Source organism: Falco cherrug, chromosome W (assembly GCF_023634085.1).
Source record: "Falco cherrug isolate bFalChe1 chromosome W, bFalChe1.pri, whole genome shotgun sequence".
Classification (NCBI taxonomy): domain Eukaryota; kingdom Metazoa; phylum Chordata; class Aves; order Falconiformes; family Falconidae; genus Falco; species Falco cherrug.
The window spans coordinates 17,489,518-17,510,317 of record NC_073719.1 but is presented as its reverse complement, the minus strand read 5'-3'; the positions used below and the strand labels follow the sequence as shown (position 1 = coordinate 17,510,317).

Here is a 20,800-nt window from a genome sequence, read left to right as displayed (position 1 = left end):
AAAAAATGCATTTTGCTCTCCATTCCCCCATTAAATGGTCAGACTGATTACAGAGGTGCTCTTGAAATGGCTGCTGCTCATAGCCATTTCCCAAAACTCATAGAATTCAGGTTTTGCAACCTGAATTTACTTGGCTGTGTTTTCAACAAAAGTCTTTTTTCTGTCTTTTTAAAATTATTATTTATTATAGCTTTTCCTTCTAGGGATCACATCTACAATAACAGAACGCTGCTAATACACTGAGGATCAGCTAAGGAAAGTGACTGTACATCAGCCACTTTGGTCGGCGAGAACACTGCCAGAGCGAACAGGCTTGATAAAGCTGTGAAGGCTCATTCCAGAAAGCAAAATGAAGGTTTTAGGAGCTGTACCATTATTAGCGATGAAGAAAAAGAAGGTATTTCAAAGGGCTGAATCTTCTCCCTAAAAAGTGGTACCAGATTCCTGTCCTGTTGTCATCAATATTTTCACTGCTAATCACAGTGAAGTGTGTCCCTCTCTCTGATTGAGGATTTCTTTCCCATCTCTCTGTTTTTCACAAACTCATTGGCAAGAGACAGTTTCTAATAGGAAGAAGTGTGCTGCCAAGGTGTTCCATGAGTCAAACCATCTAGGGTATACTGGACTGTGACATCACCCCAAAACCTTATGGTACTTATAATAAGGTTTCACCACGCTGAACTACCTAGCGGCATCACCGCAGCAGTAGAATAGGAGGATGGTTCCCAACTTATCTACACCAAAGGCGTGACCTGTCTTTTGGTTTCTGGACCACGTTTCCATACCCTCAGTGCGCGTTTGTGTTCTTTTGTGGCAGTGCCAGCTCGGCCACATTTACTGGAAAGTAACTTTCTGACCCTGTCATGGCAAGGCAGGTAACTAGATGGTGCCTACAGCCCCCCCCAGCCCCCCTCCCGCTGTATTAACCCTTGCTGTTTGTTCCTTTGGCATCCATTTGCCCAGGGCTAACGATGGCACACAAGCAGGACTGCTCAACAAGCTAGGAGGCAAATTGCTCGCAGAGCTGTTTTGGCCATAACTCCCTGACGAGATGCCCTTGCCCTGAACGACAAGCGCTTTCCCAGTTGGAGCCATTTGCTTTTAAAACCGACTCGCCCGAGCCGCCCCGCGAGCTCGCAGCGCGGGCCCCGCCGGGGCCAGCGGGGAGCTGCTGCTGCCCGGTACGCCGGCACCCCCCGGGCTTCCCGGCAGCGGCCCGAGTGCTCTGCGGGGGGCGCAGCGCCGCCGCCACCCGCCGCGCCTCTCGCTGCCCCCGGCCCCGCTCGGCAGCGCCGCGGCCGGGCACCGCGCAGGAGCCGCCGGGCACCGCGGGGCAGGAAGTGACGTCACTCGCGCTGGACACGCGCCGGAGCAGACCCCGCCCCCGCCAGCAGAGCCCGCCGGCCGTTTAACCGCCGCGCTCGCCGCTGAGGGAGGCGCTGTCCGCCGCTGCCGCGCTGAGGAGCAGCCTGTGCGCTCGGCTTCCCGCCCTCTGGTGGTTCGCTCCGTAGACAGCCGTACCGGGCCGCTGCCCGGGGCCCCGACCCCCCGATCCCCCTGCCCCGGGGTCCCCCCCGATCCCCCGTCCCTGCCCCGGGGTCCCCCCCGATCCCCCGTCCCTGCCCCGGGGTCCCCCCCGATCCCCCTGCCCCGGGGCCCCCCCCCGATCCCCCTGCCCCGGAGGCCCCCCCCGATCCCCCTGCCCCGGGGGCCCCCCCCGATCCCCCGATCCCCCTGCCCCGGGGGCCCCCCCCGATCCCCCGATCCCCCTGCCCCGGGGGCCCCCCCCGATCCCCCGTCCCTGCCCCGGGGGCCCCCCCGATCCCCCGTCCCTGCCCCGGCCCACCGGCTGCCTCCCGCCGTCCCTTCCCTGAGGCGGGACCGTGCCCGCGCCCCTGCCGCGGGATGAAGAGGTTTTTCGGGTTCGGGAGGAAGAAGAAGGGGCGTCCGGCAGCGTCCGGCAGCGCCGCCAAGCCCTTCCCCACCGGTGCCTACGAGCTCCGGCTGCAGGAGCTGGGCAAGCTGCACCGTGCGGCCGCCCGTGGCGACCTGGGTCAGGTGCGGCAGAGACTGAAGAAATGCGGCATCGACGAGCGGGACACGGCGGAGCGGTAAGCGGCGGGGGGCAGCAGCGCCGGGCGGTGCTGGGGCGGGGTGCGGGGGGGTTGCGGGCAGCGCCGGGACCCGCAGGTGCAGCTGCAGCCGCCGGCAGCTCAAGGGCGCTGGGAGCGAACGGCAGCATCGCCGCGGGGAGCCTCAGCCTGGGCGGGGAGCCAGGCCTGTGCTGCCAGGAGCCCTTGGAGTCGGCCGAGCATCCCCCGTCTTGCCCCGGCCCCCTCCGTGCCCTCGTTCCCGGGGGTGCTGCCTTGCCTGGGGGCGCAGGAGCGGCAGGGGGCCGGCAGCAGCCTGGCCGGGGGGGTTGCAGAAGGAGCCTCAGGGCCATTCTCCAGGCTCGCTTGGAAGGCAGAGTGCATGCACCTCCGAGGCCTCGGCGTGCGGGGTTAGTAGTTGAGCTGAGCAAGCTGCACTGCCTCAGCTGGAGTAAAAGAGGGTAAGCACTGCGTTTAGGAAAGGGTAAGTGTGCTGTGTATTGGTGCTGTGTGGACGGTTGCCTGATGTGCCTTTTGTGACTGTGATGTTGCAGCCAAAGCAACATCAGTCTGATTTTAGGTGGCAGTTACTTTGCTGTTTGCTCTGTGGCCTTGGTACAGCTAATTAGTGCCTTGGATTGGAAAATCTGGGCAGTGCCATGCAGAGGGAGCTGCTGCTTCTGGCAGGTGGTGTGATGTGTGCTTTTGAGTCAAGCACAGCAAGTACTTGGCAGTTATATTTTAGGGAGAAGCCCTGGGCTGCAGCATAGCTCCTCATGATCCACCGTAAGCATAAGGGAATCAGCTGAAGTTTTTGGGTCTTGGATGTGTCGAGCTGTTAATGCCTTTTCTGAAAAGACTCTGAGTCAAAACATCCATGACATTCAGAGGAGATGCTGGTTTAATCAGAGTACTTCAGCATCCTGGGCTGTCTTTTTCTGAAGACTGGACTTTTGCCAGCCAGCTAGCTTATTGCCCTGAAAACACCTGAAACTGTCTAGATTTGTAGGAAGGCGATGAAGAGTGCAGTCAGCACGTGGGCTGTGTGCCTGAGTGTTGCCAGCCAGTATTTGTTTATGCAGCTGCAGGTGGGGGATGCCATTTAAGGTGGCTTGAGTGCACTTTTGTGCATAATTCAGCTGCCAGAGTCAAGGTGCCCGATGGCATTTATGGAAATAGTTCGGAAAGTTTCTCTCTTTTTCTTCTTACTGCTTCCTGATTCAGTCAGCAGTCAGTCACCAGCTCTTAGCAGACCCTGGTACGAAATTTCGCTAGTTTTTGCGTTTCAAGTTCATCTTGTCTAGAAAGCTTCTTTTCCTCTGAAGGGTTTCCTTCTGTGTGCCAGGCAAGTATCAGTGTTATAACAGGACAAATAAAGTCACAAACTGTAAAAAACCAAGCCGGGGGCGGGGGGGGGGGAGAGGGAGGGAAGAAAGAAAAGGCAGCATACTATGATGAGCACGGTGGTGGTTTTGCCGTGATAATGCCCAGTGCTGAAAAGCGAGGCTGAGAGCAATTTGGTGGCCAGAGCCTGCCTACTTGCTGCAGCCACTGCCCTCTGTACCAGCCATGAGGGTTGCAAGGCCACCTGTGCCCTCTTAGTGCTTGTGGGTGTGATGTGTGTTGTGAGTGACCACCAGATGCAGTTGCGTTTCAGGGCTTCGTGTTGGAAGACTTGGTATCATTGGAAATAGAGGTGAAGAGTAGGAAATAATGCAAAGTAACGGCAACAATGTGTGCGTTGGTTGTATGAATATCTCAGGTTTGCTGCTCAGGATTTCCAAAAGCAAAATCCTGCACCAGGAGCATGGCAAGGATCACACCAACAGGTTCCTTCCATAAAGTGGGTCCTGTAGCCCATAAGACCTCCCGAAAGTACGCTTGATACAGCATCAGTTAGGAGCAGGCAGCTTTCAGAGGTGGTCTAGCAAAACCTTCAGCCTCACTGACAGAGAGACGGGCACAACTCTGTAGTTGGAAGCACTGTGGGCACAATGCCAGCTAGTCATGGATCCTGGGTCAGAGCCCATCGCTAAGGGAGATTGACCCTGTCAGCTGCCTGTCAGACTGAACTCCAGCGCTTTCATTGCTTGGCTTGTAGCTGCTGGGTTGTCGGCTCAAGGGCCATTCAAAGTGTGTACTGCCAGCCTGCTGTTTCCCAGTGGGGTTGTTTCGTGGCTGCTCAGGCATCAGCAGTTCTCTTCTACTCTGTAGGTGATCAGCGTAGCAGCAGCAGGAGCAGGAACAGAATCTGGGCAGTGTCCCCAGGGCTGGGTGGCAAAAGAACTTCGGTGTTACTGGAGGCCTCTTGCAGGGACAGGCAACCCTGAGCACTGGTGTTCTCTGCCAGCCTGTTCCCTGAAGCGGATCTTCTGTGGAGCACATCAGGCCTCGCTCCAAGCAGAGCTGTCTCCTGTTGACAAACTGAGAGGCTTGGTTGAGGAGGACAGCAACAAGTCCAAGTTTTCTGAAGGCTTTTCTGTTTGCAGAACTGATAGTGACTACTTGACGTCTGTCATGCTTCCTAGTGGTTGGTAGTAGCAGCTTTCAGATGATTGTGGACTCCTGAAAGCTAACCAGGACCGGTTATGAAGATAATCTCAGTCAGTCGTTTCTTCAGAGATGAAGAATCCCGCATGTTTCCATGGGAATTTCTCAAAAAGTGGTGGTAGTTGCTCTTGAGCTACTCCTCTGTCAGTGCTCCAGTCTGTTCCCTGTCTGTAGCAAGACATTCCAAATTCTTTGAAGTTTTCTGTATTTCTCTCATCCTCATCTTTGTTGCAGTGGAGGAGGATGTCAGCTGCCCTGTAGCAAGTATCTGTGTTACAGATTACTGTGTTTCTGCATCACCTGCCACTGCATTTGTGTACCTCTCCCTTTGCATTCCCCCTTAGCCAGGGAGCTGTTGTGCTCCTGTCTCAGCAAGGTACCCAAACAATTGCAAGGCTAGTTGAGCTTTCCTAAATACAGAGAAGGACCTGCCTGCAGCGATGTGGTTCAGAACCAGTGCTGGTGTTCCCCTCAGTTCTTGAGGAACTGTGGGATTGTTACTGCATCACCTTCAAGGGAGGAAGGTCCCAGCTGTTTTCTAGCTTGTCTTCTGCTCTGTTGGGACAGGTGTCCTGCAGAGCAGCAGGTGCTTTGCTTCTGCACAGAGTGAAGCTTGTGCTGATTTGTGCCTCTGATTTAGGGGGAAACACATGCAAGGACTTTCTGGGCAATTTCTTTCAGTATAAGTAGGCTGGTTAATTGACATCAGACCTAAGATGTTCTGTGGTTTGAAGGAGGGGTTTTTTGTTTGTTTTTTTTTCCTCTGGCAAGGCTTTAACTTGAAGAAAAGAGTTTCATTTTCTTATGCTGGTCGTGTATTATGGAAACACAGTATTCCCTCCCTGGAGAGGACTTCCTCTGTAGTAGGCTTATTATGACTATCGTAGTTACACGTGTCTGAAGGGTCGGGTATTACTTTCCTGTACTCAGGCTTACAGTGTTCTGCTGTCTGGTTTGCTGCATGTAATGGGGGGCACTTTGGTGCAAGTGAGTACTTGGTTTTGTTGCAGTAGTAAGCAAGCTAGAGAAAAAGCAGAAATCCTCGAAGTGCAGGGAAACGCTGATACTCTTTATATAAAGCCCATCTACATCTCTGAGACACTTCTGGCACGTGAATAATCCTAGAACGTAGAGGGTTGCTTGCCATAGTTCTCAGATTCCCAAGCTTTGGTCTTTTTTGCTGTGCCACAGGCGTAGTCCTGCTGGAGGCAGTGACCACCACCTGGGCACGGGAATCTGTGCAGATTAAGTTCTAGAGTGAAGGAAATGGCAGCTTACTAAGCAGATGCTGCGGAGGGGTTTTGCTGGCCAGTCTCGGGTGTTTGGTGCGCAACTGCTGTTACTGGTAACGGAATGAGAAATCTTTCCTTAAGCTTGCTTTGTGCAAAGTGAAACTTGTGGTCATAACAATTTACCACAGCCTGAAATTATTTCTCTAGTTGTCTGTTTGTGCTAATTTAATATGTTTTACTTTTAGGACACCTCTGCATCTCGCTTCTGCGAATGGCCATGTGAATGTTGTTACATATCTCATAGAAAACAAGTGTAAACTAAACCTTACTGACAGTGACAACAGATCACCACTGATGAAGGTATGTGGAATATGTTATGCTCTTTCAAGTGGGGCTTGTCAACTGTGCATTAAATGAGAGGTGGCTGGAAGGATTCTTTACACAGCTCTGCGTAGAAGCATGCATGTTGTAATCAGCGTGGAATAGGCATATGTTAGCTCAGCTTTGAAGGTGCTCTTATTTTCCAGCATTGGGAAGCTGGGGCAATTGTAACAGAGTGCTGGCAGTTCTTCCTTTTTTGCGTGTTGTTCCCAGGCTGTACAGTGCCAGCAAGAAGAATGTGTAGCTATTCTGCTAGAGCACGGTGCCAACCCCCATCTGGCGGATGCTGACGGCAACACTGCCCTTCACCTTGCTGTCCGATCTCCTAATACAACCGTAGCGGGGCTGTTACTTGAGCATAATGCCAATATTGATGCTCGGAATAAGGTAAATTTTTGTATTTGTTGAAGAAGTTCTTTCAAAAAGTTGTACTAGTATTTCTCTTGTAGGGTTTTTTTTCTTTTATTTTTAAATGTATTTATCTGTCCTTTCAGGAGGGAAACACTCCGCTTATTCTTGCTATCTCTGAACGTCATGAAGATATAGCAGAGTTTCTTCTGCAGAGAGGAGCTGATGTGCATGCTCGAGATCACTGTGAAAGGTGAGTGGTTTGTCAAAACTCTGCATGGGTCTCTTTAGTATTCTTTAGGTTGGATTAATCAGAGGCATGAGAGTGAGCTCTGAAAAAACCGGGGGAGCCACATAGCAGCTATTTCTGTGTGACTTGTGAAAGCACATCTGCGCTTGGCTGTTGTCATACCTCAGTGGGTGCTTTCCTCGTTGAGGGTTACAAGAAGGCATTGTCTGTGGTGGCCCTTCTGGCAGGAAACATGCTGTTAGCTCAGCAGCACTGCCTCGATTTGAAAAAACATCTCCTGCATAGTGGCGTAGTTTGTACGTGAGTGTTGTCTATGTGGAAGCTTTGTCTGAAGATTGAACGTTTGCTTGTTTTGACTCCCTCTTGCATTTTATGGTTGCTCTTAATATTTAATGAAAACTGCTTTTTCTTTTGCTCATTCAGTAATGAGGAAAGTAGTTTTTGAGAGCAAACAGGAATAAAAATAATTACAGTGTCTGTGTCAAATGATCTACTTCATAACATATTTTTGGTGTTTCAGAACCCCACTTATGACTGCAGCATCTGGTGGACAGCTTAATTTAATAAAAGTTCTTCTTCGATATGGTGCTGATCTTTTCCATAAAGACAGTAACGGATGGACAGCTGAGGATTATGCTGTTACTCATGGATATTCTAGGTAAATTTTTGACTTTATTGTTAGAATAGGTTGTCAGTTGTCAGTGTGGCTTTTGAATGTTTTTGGTAATAGCAGCAAGGTTTAATGGTGTGTTGAAAGCTTCAGGACAGACAGTGCTCGGTGACGTCTTCTGATACGTATTGTTCCCTGTGTCTACTATTAATCTGGATGTTGAAGAAAATTTCCGCCCCGAATTGTCTGTTAGATTTCAAGTTTTGATGCTAAACTTGCACCTGCCCAATACAAACTCTAAAACATGTCTGCATCCTACAGTTACCCAGAGGTAGAATGTGGCAAACTGAAATGCATGTCGGTCCTCTCCTCAGACCAGCACCATTGTCCTTACTGACTTCCACTACAATGAGCAGGAACTACCAGCCTTTTCTTTCAGAGATCTAACATATCCCTTTTGTTAAAATCTTAAGCAGTTTCACCCCTCTTATGGATAGCTTTGTACCTGTGCGTATCCCTTCTCTAAGGTGGTTATGTGTGCTTAACAGCTAGGCTGAAAATATTGTGCCGAGCTGGAGCTAATAGCTTCGTAGGTGTGGATATGCACCTCTAGAGTGAACGTGACTGTAGTGAATATTGAAGTAGGTAGTAGCCGTGCAGTAAGTTCTGTGTGTATTACTCTCAGTGAATGCATACAAGTATATGAATTCCTACGGCTATGAATACGTGTAGGGTGGATAAGTGGCTGTTAACTGTGCTATTAAACTGTATAAGCAAGTATGTGGTTGTTTTTACCAAATACGTTTCTTCTCTTTCCCTATATAGTCTTTGTAAACAACTGGTGGCATACGCATTCTGGGGAGACAGAGATGAAGGTGGTGCACAAGGCAACACAGTACCTGGCATTCCTCACCGGGCCGGAGCTGCTGGCTTGACGTTGGGTGCACCTGCTGTGGACAGAGGAGGTAGGATCTTTAATCACGCAGGAGCTCACGAGGAAAATCACTGTGGCCTTTTCTTTAGGGGGTTTGTGTTGTCAGCGCTCGCTGTGTTCGCCGTTGACTTTAGTGGAGGCATCAGGTGGGGTAGCGCAAGAAGCTTTGTGAATATGCTGACTTGTTGCTGGTTGGAGGTGCTTCTTGTCAGGGGTGAGGACAGCTGCGGTTTGTGTGCTACGGGCCCACGTACCGGGTTGTTGCGTTCTGCCTGCCAGATTGCCCATCTGTCTAGGTTTTCATACCGAGAGAGAAGGGGGACAGGGAAGGAACTAGGTGAGTGGTTTTGGGTTTGGGGTGTGTACTTGTACCTGTAGATGGCCATTCAGATTGTGAAAACAAATTGCAAAAGGTTCATCCTGAGTAGTTGTGCATCTTCCTGTGGTTGGGAAGCAACAGATGAGTTAGCAGGACTGTACATGTCTTGTTGATTTCCACTGAGTTTGTGCAGTGGTGTTTTAATATTAATAGTTTCACCTGCACTAAGCTGCTTTTAGTGAGTTGTCTTATTTCTCAGCATCAGTTACGGTTGTTTCTGTGTAGGTGCTGTAGAGACATACTTAGGAAAAATCGTCTTGGAAAAGTCACTTGGTTAGAAACAATAATGCAACTTCTGTGTGTACTGTATCTTCATGGACATAGTTTGATTCCAGTAAAAATAAATAGCACTTCTACTTCCAGTAATTTTATGAAATAAACGTTAAAAAGTCCATATTAACTTGTGATCCAGAAAAAAAATTGAATTGCCTTGTTATCAAAAAATTAGCTCCTTCAGTGAGTTCATTTTAAATTAAAAAAACCAACCAAACAACTCCTTAATTTTTAAGATCCAGTCTATGCTTATGAGCTCATATAGCCCTAGAGGAATCTTAGAAAACTAATCTTTTAATATAGATCGAACTTCTTGTACTTTACATCTCAGGCCCTACAGTGGGAAGTTCTATCCTTTCTGGTTTTTTTAAGGGTGTTACATGAGAACTTTGTGGCAAATGGGCAGCAGACAGTGTTCAAACACAGTTTATTACTCCTTTTTTAAATATGTCGTGAAATATGAGCAAAACATGGGCTATTTTTCCGAGTTCACTTTTCCCAGATAGGGGAATTTAATTTAGAGCCAAACTTTGTTCCTTTGACTTAGGACTAGTTATTTTGATCTAGTCAGCGATGTGTAAAGTTTCTTGATAGACTGAAGGAAGATGCGGAGGTTTTTATATTTTATTTTATTTTTGGAAAGGGCTTGGTACAGGTAGTTTAATCAACAAAATGTTGCTTTTACCCAAACAGCACTCTGTGGCTGCCTCCTGTGCACATAGATAATTGCTGTGGTACCACATTGTGATGACTGACAGGCCCGGGTTATTTTAAAATATGTGGCTTGAAGAAGAATACTGTTGTGTGATTCCAAAATTGATATGCCCTCAGGGAAATAGGGGTTCTTGAACCAAGTGATTTGCTCGGTTCCTTGAAGACAGTAATACTACTAGCATAAGTCCACAATGTTATGGGAAATCCTCACTTGAAGAGGCATAGTAAGTGTGAAGAGCATATTTACGTGGGTTAAGGACTTGGGAAGAGAAAGTGTGCTGTGTTCTCAAACTGTTCATAGTAGGGCTTGTTTTTCTTGAGTAGTACGAATCTTTTTCTCCTTGTGCTCAGTCTCCTGGAAAATGACCCCGGCCTGTTGAGTGAGAGGGATTAGTAGCATGCAGGGAACACTTGGTGGCATTGATTCTGCGGTCTCTTGCTTGCACCCACAAAGCACAGGTCCTGCATCCTGAGTCCCTTTGACAGGCTGCAGTAAAAGCTTTGAAGCCCCTGTTAGAGGAGAAGCTAGACTGATCTTGAGACAACGGAGGAATACCCACTTTGAATTCTTTGTTTTAATCTTGCTCTTCATTCCTATTTTTCTGGGATCTTCAATGTAGTCCTTCCTCCTTTTGCTACTTTTGCACTTGTTGAACATTGTTCAAAATACTCGCCTCTAGTGAGCAAGTCGGTATATTTAAGAAGTTGGCTCATGCTTATTTGAGTGTATACTTTTTGTCAGAACACGAACCTTTTTGTTGATTACAGACAGACTTGCAAAAACCTCCAAATGAATGGCTTCCACCTCTAGCATATCGAATGACAGACTTTTCAGATTTGAAGTTGAAATTTCTTTGGCAAAAAGTAATTATGCATTTTTTCTAAAAGCGAGGGTTCAGATTTCTAGTAGGTCTTCAGTGGCAGCTTTTTTTAGCTGCTGCACTGTGTATTGGTGTATTGTTCCTACAGAAACCATTGGTTTTTCGTCATAGAGCTCTTGGAAAAGAAACGGGTGCTTCAGTGTGCTTTATATCTGCTGTATCACCTTTTAAGAAAATTGAGAAATAGAGAAGGAATGAGAAACAATCTTGAGGTCCTTTTTTTCACTCTTACATGTGTGTTTTTGATAGGAGTCCTCTTGCCACGTCCATTCCATGTATTTGTGGTAACATCAATATAAGCAGGACTCCCTGTTGCTCTGAGGCAAATGTTATGGCCTTGTCACACAGACGTTTGGTGTTGGGTAGCTGCAATAACAGAACCACACCATTCTTACTAAGTAGGATGGGTAGAGCAGGCAGATGGTGATTTGTATTCTAAAGCTTCTGTTCCACAACATAGACATGCGTACACACACAAGCACACATGCATGACACTCACAGCAGTCAGTGCACCCGTTCTGGTCCAGTTGTGGCCTGCCCTATAGCCCTGGGGGAACAGGGTATTCACTCTGACTGCTTGTCATGCCTGCGTTCTGGCTGGTGGCGTAGCTTCTCTCTGTGAACAGTTCAGCATGGTCAAATCAATATATGCAGGGCTTTTACCTCAAACTGAGGTAGGAGGGGGCTGTGTCTGCATCAGGCACCATCTGACACAACTGGCTAGCATATCTCCAAAGTTTGTTGGCACCTACAGATTTTTGGGATGCTTAGACGGAGGGATTTTAAGTGTGCTGTATGTATAAAACACTCTACAAATACGAAGGAATTGCATTGGTAGTCAGTGCTGGGCAAGGACTAGTCAAGCTGAGAGAAATGCAAAGTTGGCAGGACAGTAAACTGCCAAGAATCTGTTTCGGTGTTTCAAAATATTGGAATATATGTTTTCTACAATGGAGCAAGTAAATGAAGTTACACTGTTTGACACTGTCCCTTAAGAGTAGAGTTCTGTAGGTTGTGATAGGTTTGGCTTCTACTTCTTGTAACTGTAGAGTAGGCTGATGGTCACAGTACATTCTCCCATTGCTACAGCTTTGTTAATGTACTGGTTAGGTTTTCTGAATTTCTGGGAATTCACATTTATTCTGGTGTCCTTGTTTGGTCTGTCCTTGACATGGCTTTCCCTAAATGGATATAGGAATGCCACAATCTCCTAGCCAGACATCAAGAACGGGAAAACCAAAGAAAGGTATTCTATACAGTAGCATTTCAACTGTGAAACATGTTGCGTGATGTACAAATACTAACACACCTGTGATGTTTATTATCTTGGAGGTCTCTATTCTGATGGTTTTGGTTTTATAAATTAGGTTTGAGAGCAGGCTTGGGGTGCTTTTTGTTGGCATGTTTTGCACAGGTCCTTTATTACTGAATTGAGTGATTGCTTTGTGTCATTAGTGATAGTAAATAATATTATTTAAAAAAAAAAAAAAGCTCTTCTGTTACTCCAAAATGAAAATGGACTTCAATTAAAGTAGAAACAAGTGATCCCTAGATACTACTTTTCTAGATCCCACTTCTACGGTAGGGCATCAAGATCTGTCTGAAAACTATCTCATAAACTTTCTCTCTTGCTTTTTAAAGGAGAATGGGAACTGGTTTTGATCATTGCTTGAAGTTACTATACATGGAAAGCAAAAGTTCAGATAACTTACTCAACATGATATGCCCTTTGTTTTCTTTTCCTTTTAATGATTTTGTCTAAGACCTCGGTTTGGCTGTCATCATACAACTTTATAGAAGGCTACCAATCTCCTATTTATAAGCAACTTCATTTTGTGATGATAGTTAACGAGAACTAATTATCGAGGACTTGAGGAGTGCTGAAATAGATACGATGTGGAGGCTCTATTTGTTTTTTTCCTTTCTGTCCTGGGAATTGAAGAGGCCTTTTATTTCATCTTAGTTGTTGATAATTGAGAGGTTTTCGCACTCTTCAGGCTGGATTCCTAGAGTTCAGGTTTCTTTAGTACATCGGTGGTGTGCTAGAGTGCGCTATGGTTGAGTTTGCAACATGTGCATCTGGGCCACGCTGCCGTTCAGAGGGATCTTGACAAGCTGGGTAAATGGGCTGTCAGGCCTGTCTTAACAGAATTCAGCAAGGGCAGATGCCAAGTCCTGCACATGGAAAGGAACAACCATCTGCTACAGCACGTGCTGGAGCTGCCTGGCTGGAGAGCTGCTTTGCTGGGAATAGCCAGAGGGTCTTGGCAGAAAGTGAGCTGAGAATGAGCCAGCAGGGTGCCCTGCCGGCTGAGAGGGTTAACGGTGTCCTGGGCGGTATGAAGAGCAGCGTAGCCAGGAGACTGAGGGAGGGGATTGTACGCTGCTACCTGGCCGTCCCTGGCTTGTGTCCAGCTCCCTGGGTATAATTTTGAGCCCCCAGTGCAAGAGAGAGTGGTCTTTCATCCGTGAGCGAGTTCAGTGGAGGGCCATCAGACTTTGCCAGGAGCAGGACTCCTTGCCTTTTGGGGAGAGACTGGGGGAACTGGGCTTGTTCAGTGTAGAGAGGAGATGACTTTGAAGGGGACCCAGCAGCAGCTTGCAGCACGTGTAAGGAGAAGCCGGAGACAGGTGCCTCCCAGTGGTGCGTGACAGGAAGCAAAGGTACAAGAGGCATAAATGGAAACAAGAGAATTTCTAATGGAATGTGGGCAGCTTCACCATGGTGAGAACAGTAAAACAGAGAGGTTGTGCAGTCTCCCTCCTTGAATGGTTCAAGATCAGACTGGAGAATTCCTGTGAGCCTAGTCTGACCTCAGAGCTGAGTCCGCTTTGAGGAGGCGGTTGGCTGAGAGACTTGCCGAGGTCCCTTGTGACCTGATTTATCCTGTGGTCCTGTGTGCCAGTTGCTTTCTTAATTGATGAAAGCTTGGAGCGTAGTATAGATTGCCCTGGTTGCGCCTGTCTTGCCTGTTGACTATCCTTTTTGGTGCAGCATAGAGACCTGCTGGGGATTTTTCTACCTGAGGATAGGCATTAGATCTTGGTTATGCTTTTTGATGTTTTTTACCTTTTCAGGATAACCTGTAAGTGGGTAGAGCACCAGCTAGTAGAGTATATAAACCAGTAAAATCTCTGTCAACAGTGTGTGCTTGTGTGTGCAGTATGAGTACTTCAGCAGTTCATTTATTTACTGTCTTGCTAAAGCACCAGTATTTTGTTAACTGTTTATTAACGTAGCCTATTCATGCTATGCTGGGCTTTTTTTAGTTTAGAGGTAGTTCTTAAACTTTTAGGTATAAAAGTTCAAAGGAGATATAACTCTAGTCTTTTTTGTTTTGTCAATTCAGTGTGACTTGAAAAAGCAGTTGTTTGGAAATGCATGCATTCATTCATGCTGTCTTACGTAAAGTTGACTCCCCAAAGTTTCATTCTGCTATGACATGTAGAGTTGTCCAGGTTAAATGTTTGTATGTGCTGGTTGGTTTTTAGCATGCCAAATCTAATTTCAACATGTCAATTAATGTTTGAACAGCAATAGACGACTTGTCGCAAGGAGACTCAATCGGGTAAGACTTTAAACATACCCAGCACATACCTGAGGAATGATTGGAGAGACACGGTACTCATTTTGCTTTACTTTTTAAGAAGCTTGGAGAAAGAGGGGAGCGATGTCAGTTGGCGTGCTTCTGAGGAAGAGCTCGATTTTTCTCCCAAGGTACGGTGTATTTACAGTAAATGTCCTGTAAAAATAAGTGATCTGAAGGCAAGTTTTCTGGGGGATTGAAAGAAACTACAGTTCTAGCCAATATTGTTTTCTCCTTAGAAGCAGTCTCTGACCTGCCAGCCTTCTTTCTGCTGTGAGTTTTTCCTAAAAGACCTGTAGCTGTGGCAGAGCATGCAGCAGATTTGTGGTTTGAGGCAAAAGAGCCATAGGCGACGAGATAAACCCCCACAGTTTTGTTTGTTCTTGGTCATTTGAGTCAGATTTTAAGTTTGTAAGTTACTAATATAACCTGCTCTGTTCTTCCTCAAACACTGTTAATGTTTCCTGTAGATTTCGTGATAGAATCCTAACTGATAAAGGGCACTTTTTAATGAAGATGTACTGAAATTCTTCATCACCTAGTTCTCCTCTCCTCCTCCTCAGGTTACTCAAGAGTGCTCAGCGGATGAGTTACTCAAACGGGTCATCTTTTTTTCTTCTATTGAGATGGCATTCTGTGCTTGCATGTAATCTCACACTGCATGTTTTCCCTCTTTTTTTTTTTTTTTTTTTTGAATATACTTAGGCAGTATTCTTTTTGTCAGCTACAAGCTCTCAGGCCTATTTTTTTTTTTGCTAGTGTTCTGAAGAATTATTAACTTCTGCAGTGATGTCTGGAGCATCAGTTCTGTTGCTCTGGGATTCTGCAGCGATGAGGAACCGGTGTTCTAATTCAACCTACTCTGCAATACTGGAGATGCAAGCATGTTTAGTTTTAACATGATTTCATTTTCTTGCACTGATTTAAATATAAATTATGCATTTTTTGGGCATGTTTTTGAAATTTCAGGATATTCTGGTGAGTGTACTTGCAGGGACTAATTAACGCAGTAAGTCTAGGGTTCTTAACAGTTACTTCCCTTGTGCACACTTGCAAGTAAGCATCCAGAAGCTGCGATCTTAAATATAACTGAATTTTACTGAAGTACTACAAATATTAAACCCAGATTTTTTAGAACTGCTATGCATGTAACCATAGTTTTGGGCACAATTTTCAGAAGGGTGCCTGCACGGTATTTTGGGGGGTGAAATACTCACTGAATTGCATACGTGAGGAGTGTTTTTGTACTTAGAAGTACAGGATGGAGCCAGCACCTGACCATTATCAAAAGGACAGCCTGATGACATTTAGTGTTCAAGATTTGATGTGAACAAAAGATTTGTTGTTGTCGTTAGTGGTTTTTTTTAAAAAAAATAATTGTTTTTTGGCTTCTTTATTTACAGAAGCTGCAGAAGCCAAACTTGACATTCTTAATGAATGTTTCCCAGCAGTTCAGGAAAAACAGTAAGCTATTTGGAAAAGATTGCATAGTATGCTAATATATAAAAGTAGATTTGCTAAGTAGTTTTTTAAACATTTCTTTTCCTATGGTAAATGAGAAAAGTAGCATTTTGAAAACACAGCACTTAGTCACTTCAGAAAACATAAGTCATGTTGTTAAAACGAAGCTATTAATCCCCTCCTAAGCCTTTGTCCCTGGCCAAGTCCTTCCTCCATCCTGCCCATCCTTGACTTGGTTCCTTTTCCAGACATTCCCAGGTTACTCCATTAATCTGGTAACATGCCTGTTGCCATTTCCATAACTCCTTTTGTTGTTTTGACATAACTGCCATGTCTCCAAAGACGGTGAATAATGAAGTATCTTGCAAGTCGGTACCAAAGCAAACTGTCTTTCAAAATCTAAATAATTTGCAAGATAAACAAGAAAGTTGGAACAAGAAAAGCATGATTCGGGTGAAGTTTCACAGAAATGATGACTCTGAGATGACAAACTGGAAAAAAGAGACACCTCAGCTTCTCTCAGATAGTTGTGGTCTTAAGGAGAAAAAGTCAAGCTTCAGTAATGGCTTTGAAAGTGATAATAGTTCTTTGTCAGCAGGAAAAAAACCAATGCTTGAAAGTCAAAGACCAAACTCTGTCTTTCTTGAACATGTGGATGATGAAGATACAGAAGAAGAGCAATGTGAAGTAGATAATAAAGTGTGTGAAGCGCCGAAACAAGGAAGTGAACACTTGTGCTTGAATAGGCATGAAGAAAACGTAAGAGCAGCATTTCACTCGAGCACCAAAGTAAGTTATATAAGGATGATTCAATCACAAAGGTATTTTCTAAGGGTAATAAAGGTAAGAACCAAAAGGTAAACTGGATTTCTGTTAATACTTCACGTATATCCATCTTTTGATCTTCCTTTTTTTATATTAGAAAATGCCTTTACTCCTAGCCAAAGCAGTTTCTTAGGTATAAGAACAGCGTTGGGCAGTATTTTCAATATTTTTTTAATTGGTTGCAGTGGTTTTGCAGGAAAACAAATAGGCAGTATAATTTTTCTGAAATAAATTCAGTTTTTCTCAGCTGTATGTACAGTTTTTTATCTGTCAAGATTTATTGCCATTTAGTAAAATACCTGGTGTGATGGCTGAAAGTGAGGAACCAACAAGTTTGAGTCAGATTGAGAGCAGGAAGTTAGTGATTTTCCTGGAGCAAAGTAGAGGAAAAGGAGCGTGTTCCAAAACAATGTAACTGAAATGAAAGCTAGAGTTAGGCTGACAGGAAGAATTGCTTCTCAGGAGCTTTGCAGAGCCAGGGCTAATGACTTAGGGCTAATGTCATTGCTGTCTCCTCAGAGATTCCCATGGAAAAACTGAAGGTGTTGTAAAACAAAGCTCGACAAAGTTTCCCTGTTGTCTTACACAGGAAAAGCATTTTTAAAGTTGTCGATGGGTGGCTAAGAAGGTGCTTGTTTCTGCTATTTCCAGCTGTTTGGTCAATCTCTTCTAGGAAAAATCACCTGAACGGGAAGAAGAGGAGAAGGAGCAGGAAAAGGAAAACACTGGTGAAGAGCTACGAACTGCAGTTGTTGAGGGTGTGAAAAATTCTATTTGTAATGATAGCCATCAAGTCCACAGTGCTTCCAAAGACGACACTGGTGAGAGAAGTGAGTTAGTAAATACTGATCCCAGTTCTTCCTCTATAAATATTAATGCACAGTAAATGAACTGAAATGGTGCTTGACTTCTGAAACAGTAAGTTTTTCCCTTGCCTGTGAACCCTAGTGGGCATTGGCAAGGAGGAAAGTAGCTTTTGTTCCTTTTCGTTCGTTCCTGAAGAACAAATTGTGGCCTTGGATTCCAAACGATGCTAAATGGAGCAGGTGTCATTCTTGGTTTTGTTGCTGTGTTCTCCCTGAAGCGATCAGAACAAAACGCACGGTTGAAAAAGAGGAGGATTAGAGAGTCTTGGTGTGACAGTAGTATTGCCCTTTCTGGCCCGTACTGTCAGACTGAAAAGTTGTGATTGCTCTTGGCTGAAGCCTGGGAAAGATTTGAGTCAATCTGAGAGAGAGCTGTTCTGTTCCAGTGCCTCACCTTGTCCAGTTTTAAAACGTAGAAAGTCTCTCCAGTGCCACGCTTGTGTGTGCTCGAAAGCATTGCCCCGTCAGTCAGGGCTGAGCACTCCGGTACTCACCTCGGGTCTTGGAGAGGAGGAGAAGGCACACTTTGCATTGTCTGTCTCCAGAGAGTAGAGTGGTGTGGTAGATGTTACCAGAGCGTGTGTAGCTGCTGATCAAATGCTACAGAGCGGGCCTGGCAGAACCTGCTGTATTCCAGGTGTTGTGCCTATACGTGCTCTTCTGTCGGTGCATTTTACCATAAGCCTGCATTTGGCACAGTGTAAGTAGTCCTAGCTGAGGCTGGAACCAGCAGTTCCCCTCTGCTAGGACGGGTGCCCTCACTGGTCTCTAGCTCCTTTCCCGTTTTTGTGTGCGTGTCTCCACAAGAGCGAATCCTGAATCCGTTTTACCTAACGGACTAGCTTAAAACAGAGAAATGAAGATAGTTTAATCTGGCCGGGAACCTACTGAGACTGAGCCTTGCGTGTGCCTAGTAGAGAAGAGATTGGGATGTTGGCCCCTGAGACAGAGACAAGTTGTGTGTTTGGGGTGAGATTTTGGGCTGTGAGCCTCTCCTCTTTTTAAATGGCAATGCTTAGGTGTCTACCTTCTGGGAAGGTGCAGGGTAAAAACTGCTAGGCAAGGAAGATCTTTTCTGGTAGCGCTACAAAAGGAGCATTGTTTCTTGCTGATCTTAGCGTGAAGATGTGTCGGGTGGTGTTTCTATGGTACTTCTTGTACAGTGGATAGTGGTAGTCAGTGGAAAATTCTGGAGCTGTAGACTGGAGAGCAGGTGACCTAGAACACTATGCCACAGGGCTGCAGCGTGGGGGAGCCTTTTCCTGAGCGTGACACAAACCCGTGTTCACTGCTGCTTGTAGCTGTGTCAGCTGTTGTGCATAGCCATCTCCTGCTGGAGAGGAGGCAAGAGAGGTGGCGATCCAAAGGAAATAGCGTGGTATGTTGTGTGCTGGGTGTGAAGAAACCCTCGAATTCAACACTCGCTCCTTAGTTTGTCCTCGGCAACAGAACCGCTGTGCACCTTTTGGGCGCAGGGGTGATGGGGAAAAGCAGAGTGAAATAGAAGGGCTCAGTGTCTCCCCTCTTCCTGCATTTGTAGGTGCCCTGACTGCAGTGGGAGCAGAGGAAGAGGAAGATGCTGAATCTCCCTGGGATTCTGAGGTATTCCCTGCGAAGGACACCGGGGTTCCCAGTGGGGCGGGGGTGGGGAGCGAGATCCAGAAGCACTCGGAGCTTGGGCTCTGCCGCGGCTGAGGCTTATTTCCCCTTCTCCTGGTTCTGCTGTATGTTTGTAACTGGGGGCCCTTGAAATACTTGTGCTGTGTGCTAGCTGCTCAGCGAGGCTTGGGGTGAAGGTAGGTCGAGCTAATGATTTGGGTCTCGTGGCAACTGGCCCTTGCAGTTGGGTTTCTAGTACAGTATTGCGGCAGTGAAGTTTCTTGCTGCTTAAAATAGCCTGAGCTTCTCAGCGGGGCTGGCGGGATTGTTGCTTTTTCACCACACAACTCTGTTCCGCTGACGTGTTCAGTGGTTGCCCTTAGGGTCTGCAGCCTAGACGATGAGCTGCTTTGGGAAAGAGCCTTTCTACCTTTTTGGCCCTTTTTGAGAGTAATGTTCAACAGAGATACCGCACGTGCTGGCTGTGTTTGCCCTTTTAGTTCTTCCTGTCTGTGGTAATGGGTTAGAAGAAAGCGAGCAGAGTCTGTAGCTTACGCCCTCTGACTTTTCTTGTGAGGAAGAAGGAACTCTTCCCCACCCGCTTCTTAAAAATACAAGGCTCAAATGCTGCTGGGTTGTTTTGGGTTTTTTTTTTTTTGTAGAGCCTTGGTTTCTGTAAGCTTTGTCTTGCTTGTCTTTGTTCAGCCCTTGCAACCGGGAGTAGCAATGTGTTCGCTCCCCACTGCAGGACGTGTGCCTGGGGAACATCAGCACAAATTTGAGTATCGGGTACGAGTTCAGTCGAAAGTTGGGCCCCCCCCAGACCTGCGGTTACGGGTTTGCAACCCACAGCTCGAGTTACCGTGTTAATTCTCTCTTGCGGCTGTGCAGTTTGCCAGCGTGACAGACTAGTTTAGATGAGTTGTGAGGTTTTTGCCCAAGATCTGAAAACACACAAGTCTGCTGTGATTTTCCAATATACTGTGCCTTGACGTGCCCTTTCCAAGGGGCTGATCAAAGGCTTTTGTGATTCCATGCTGTGCGAGTTGGCTTAGCAGGAACATTTTGCGTAGAAATGAGTTGAGAATTTGTACCGATGCTCACGCCCGTGTGTTATGCTCTACAGACGGATTCTGAAAGCCCGGAAGAAGGATCACCTGGTGTGTTGCTTCCAGCTGCAGACAGACATGGAGCACGCTCGCGGATTGTTTCAGGGGAGCGCCACACTGGTAACTTCGTGGTGGACTAAATGTTTGTCTGTAAACACGTATAGGCTGAAGTGAGCTTTTATCGATGTCTGCCTTAGGAATGCGCTTACGGTGTGGGTGCGCGCTATAGCAGTGAAGTGCTTAGTATTTGTTAATTAACACCAGCTCTCACGGCGCTTGCTGGCAAGTTGTAAGGGAAGTTACCTTGTTTGCGTTGCGTGTGTCCTTTGGATGTGTTTGTATCTCCTTGGGTTCGGGTTCTTGTGGCATAGTGCTGAAAGTGTATGTGGTTTAGGGCTGACCTGTCTGAACACCTGAACGTTCTTGGATGATAACGTAGCAGGAGAAAGCTATGATCTGGCCAAGCACTTTCCCCCCGTCTTAATTTTTGATACCTTGCTGTTATGCTTTGCCTAGGAGCTAAAATGTGACTGAAAGTTCAGGGTTTGTTGTGAAGGGCTTCTGCCTGTAGTTTGTGCCGCTGTCTCCTGAGCATCTGGAGTGTAGAATGGCAGGGAAGTTTTGCTGTTGGCATAGAACTCTCATCTGAAGGATTTCTCCTTTACTAAACGGTCAGTCCTGCTTGTAGTGTAAGTATGATAGAATAGCTGA

General features: G+C 46.4%; 1 long non-coding RNA gene and 1 pseudogene across 1 annotated transcript; both read left to right on the top strand.

Moving 5' to 3' along the window:
• The first annotated feature begins 216 nt into the window (after positions 1-216).
• On the top strand, positions 217-1,094 carry LOC129734518 (uncharacterized). The gene is made up of 3 exons (XR_008730090.1): positions 217-397; positions 818-875; positions 964-1,094. It is a non-coding gene; the product is annotated as an uncharacterized LOC129734518 (long non-coding RNA).
• A 706-nt stretch (positions 1,095-1,800) lies between these two features.
• LOC129734550 (ankyrin repeat domain-containing protein 26-like) overlaps positions 1,801-20,800 on the top strand; it is a 57,430-nt pseudogene continuing 38,430 nt past the window's right edge.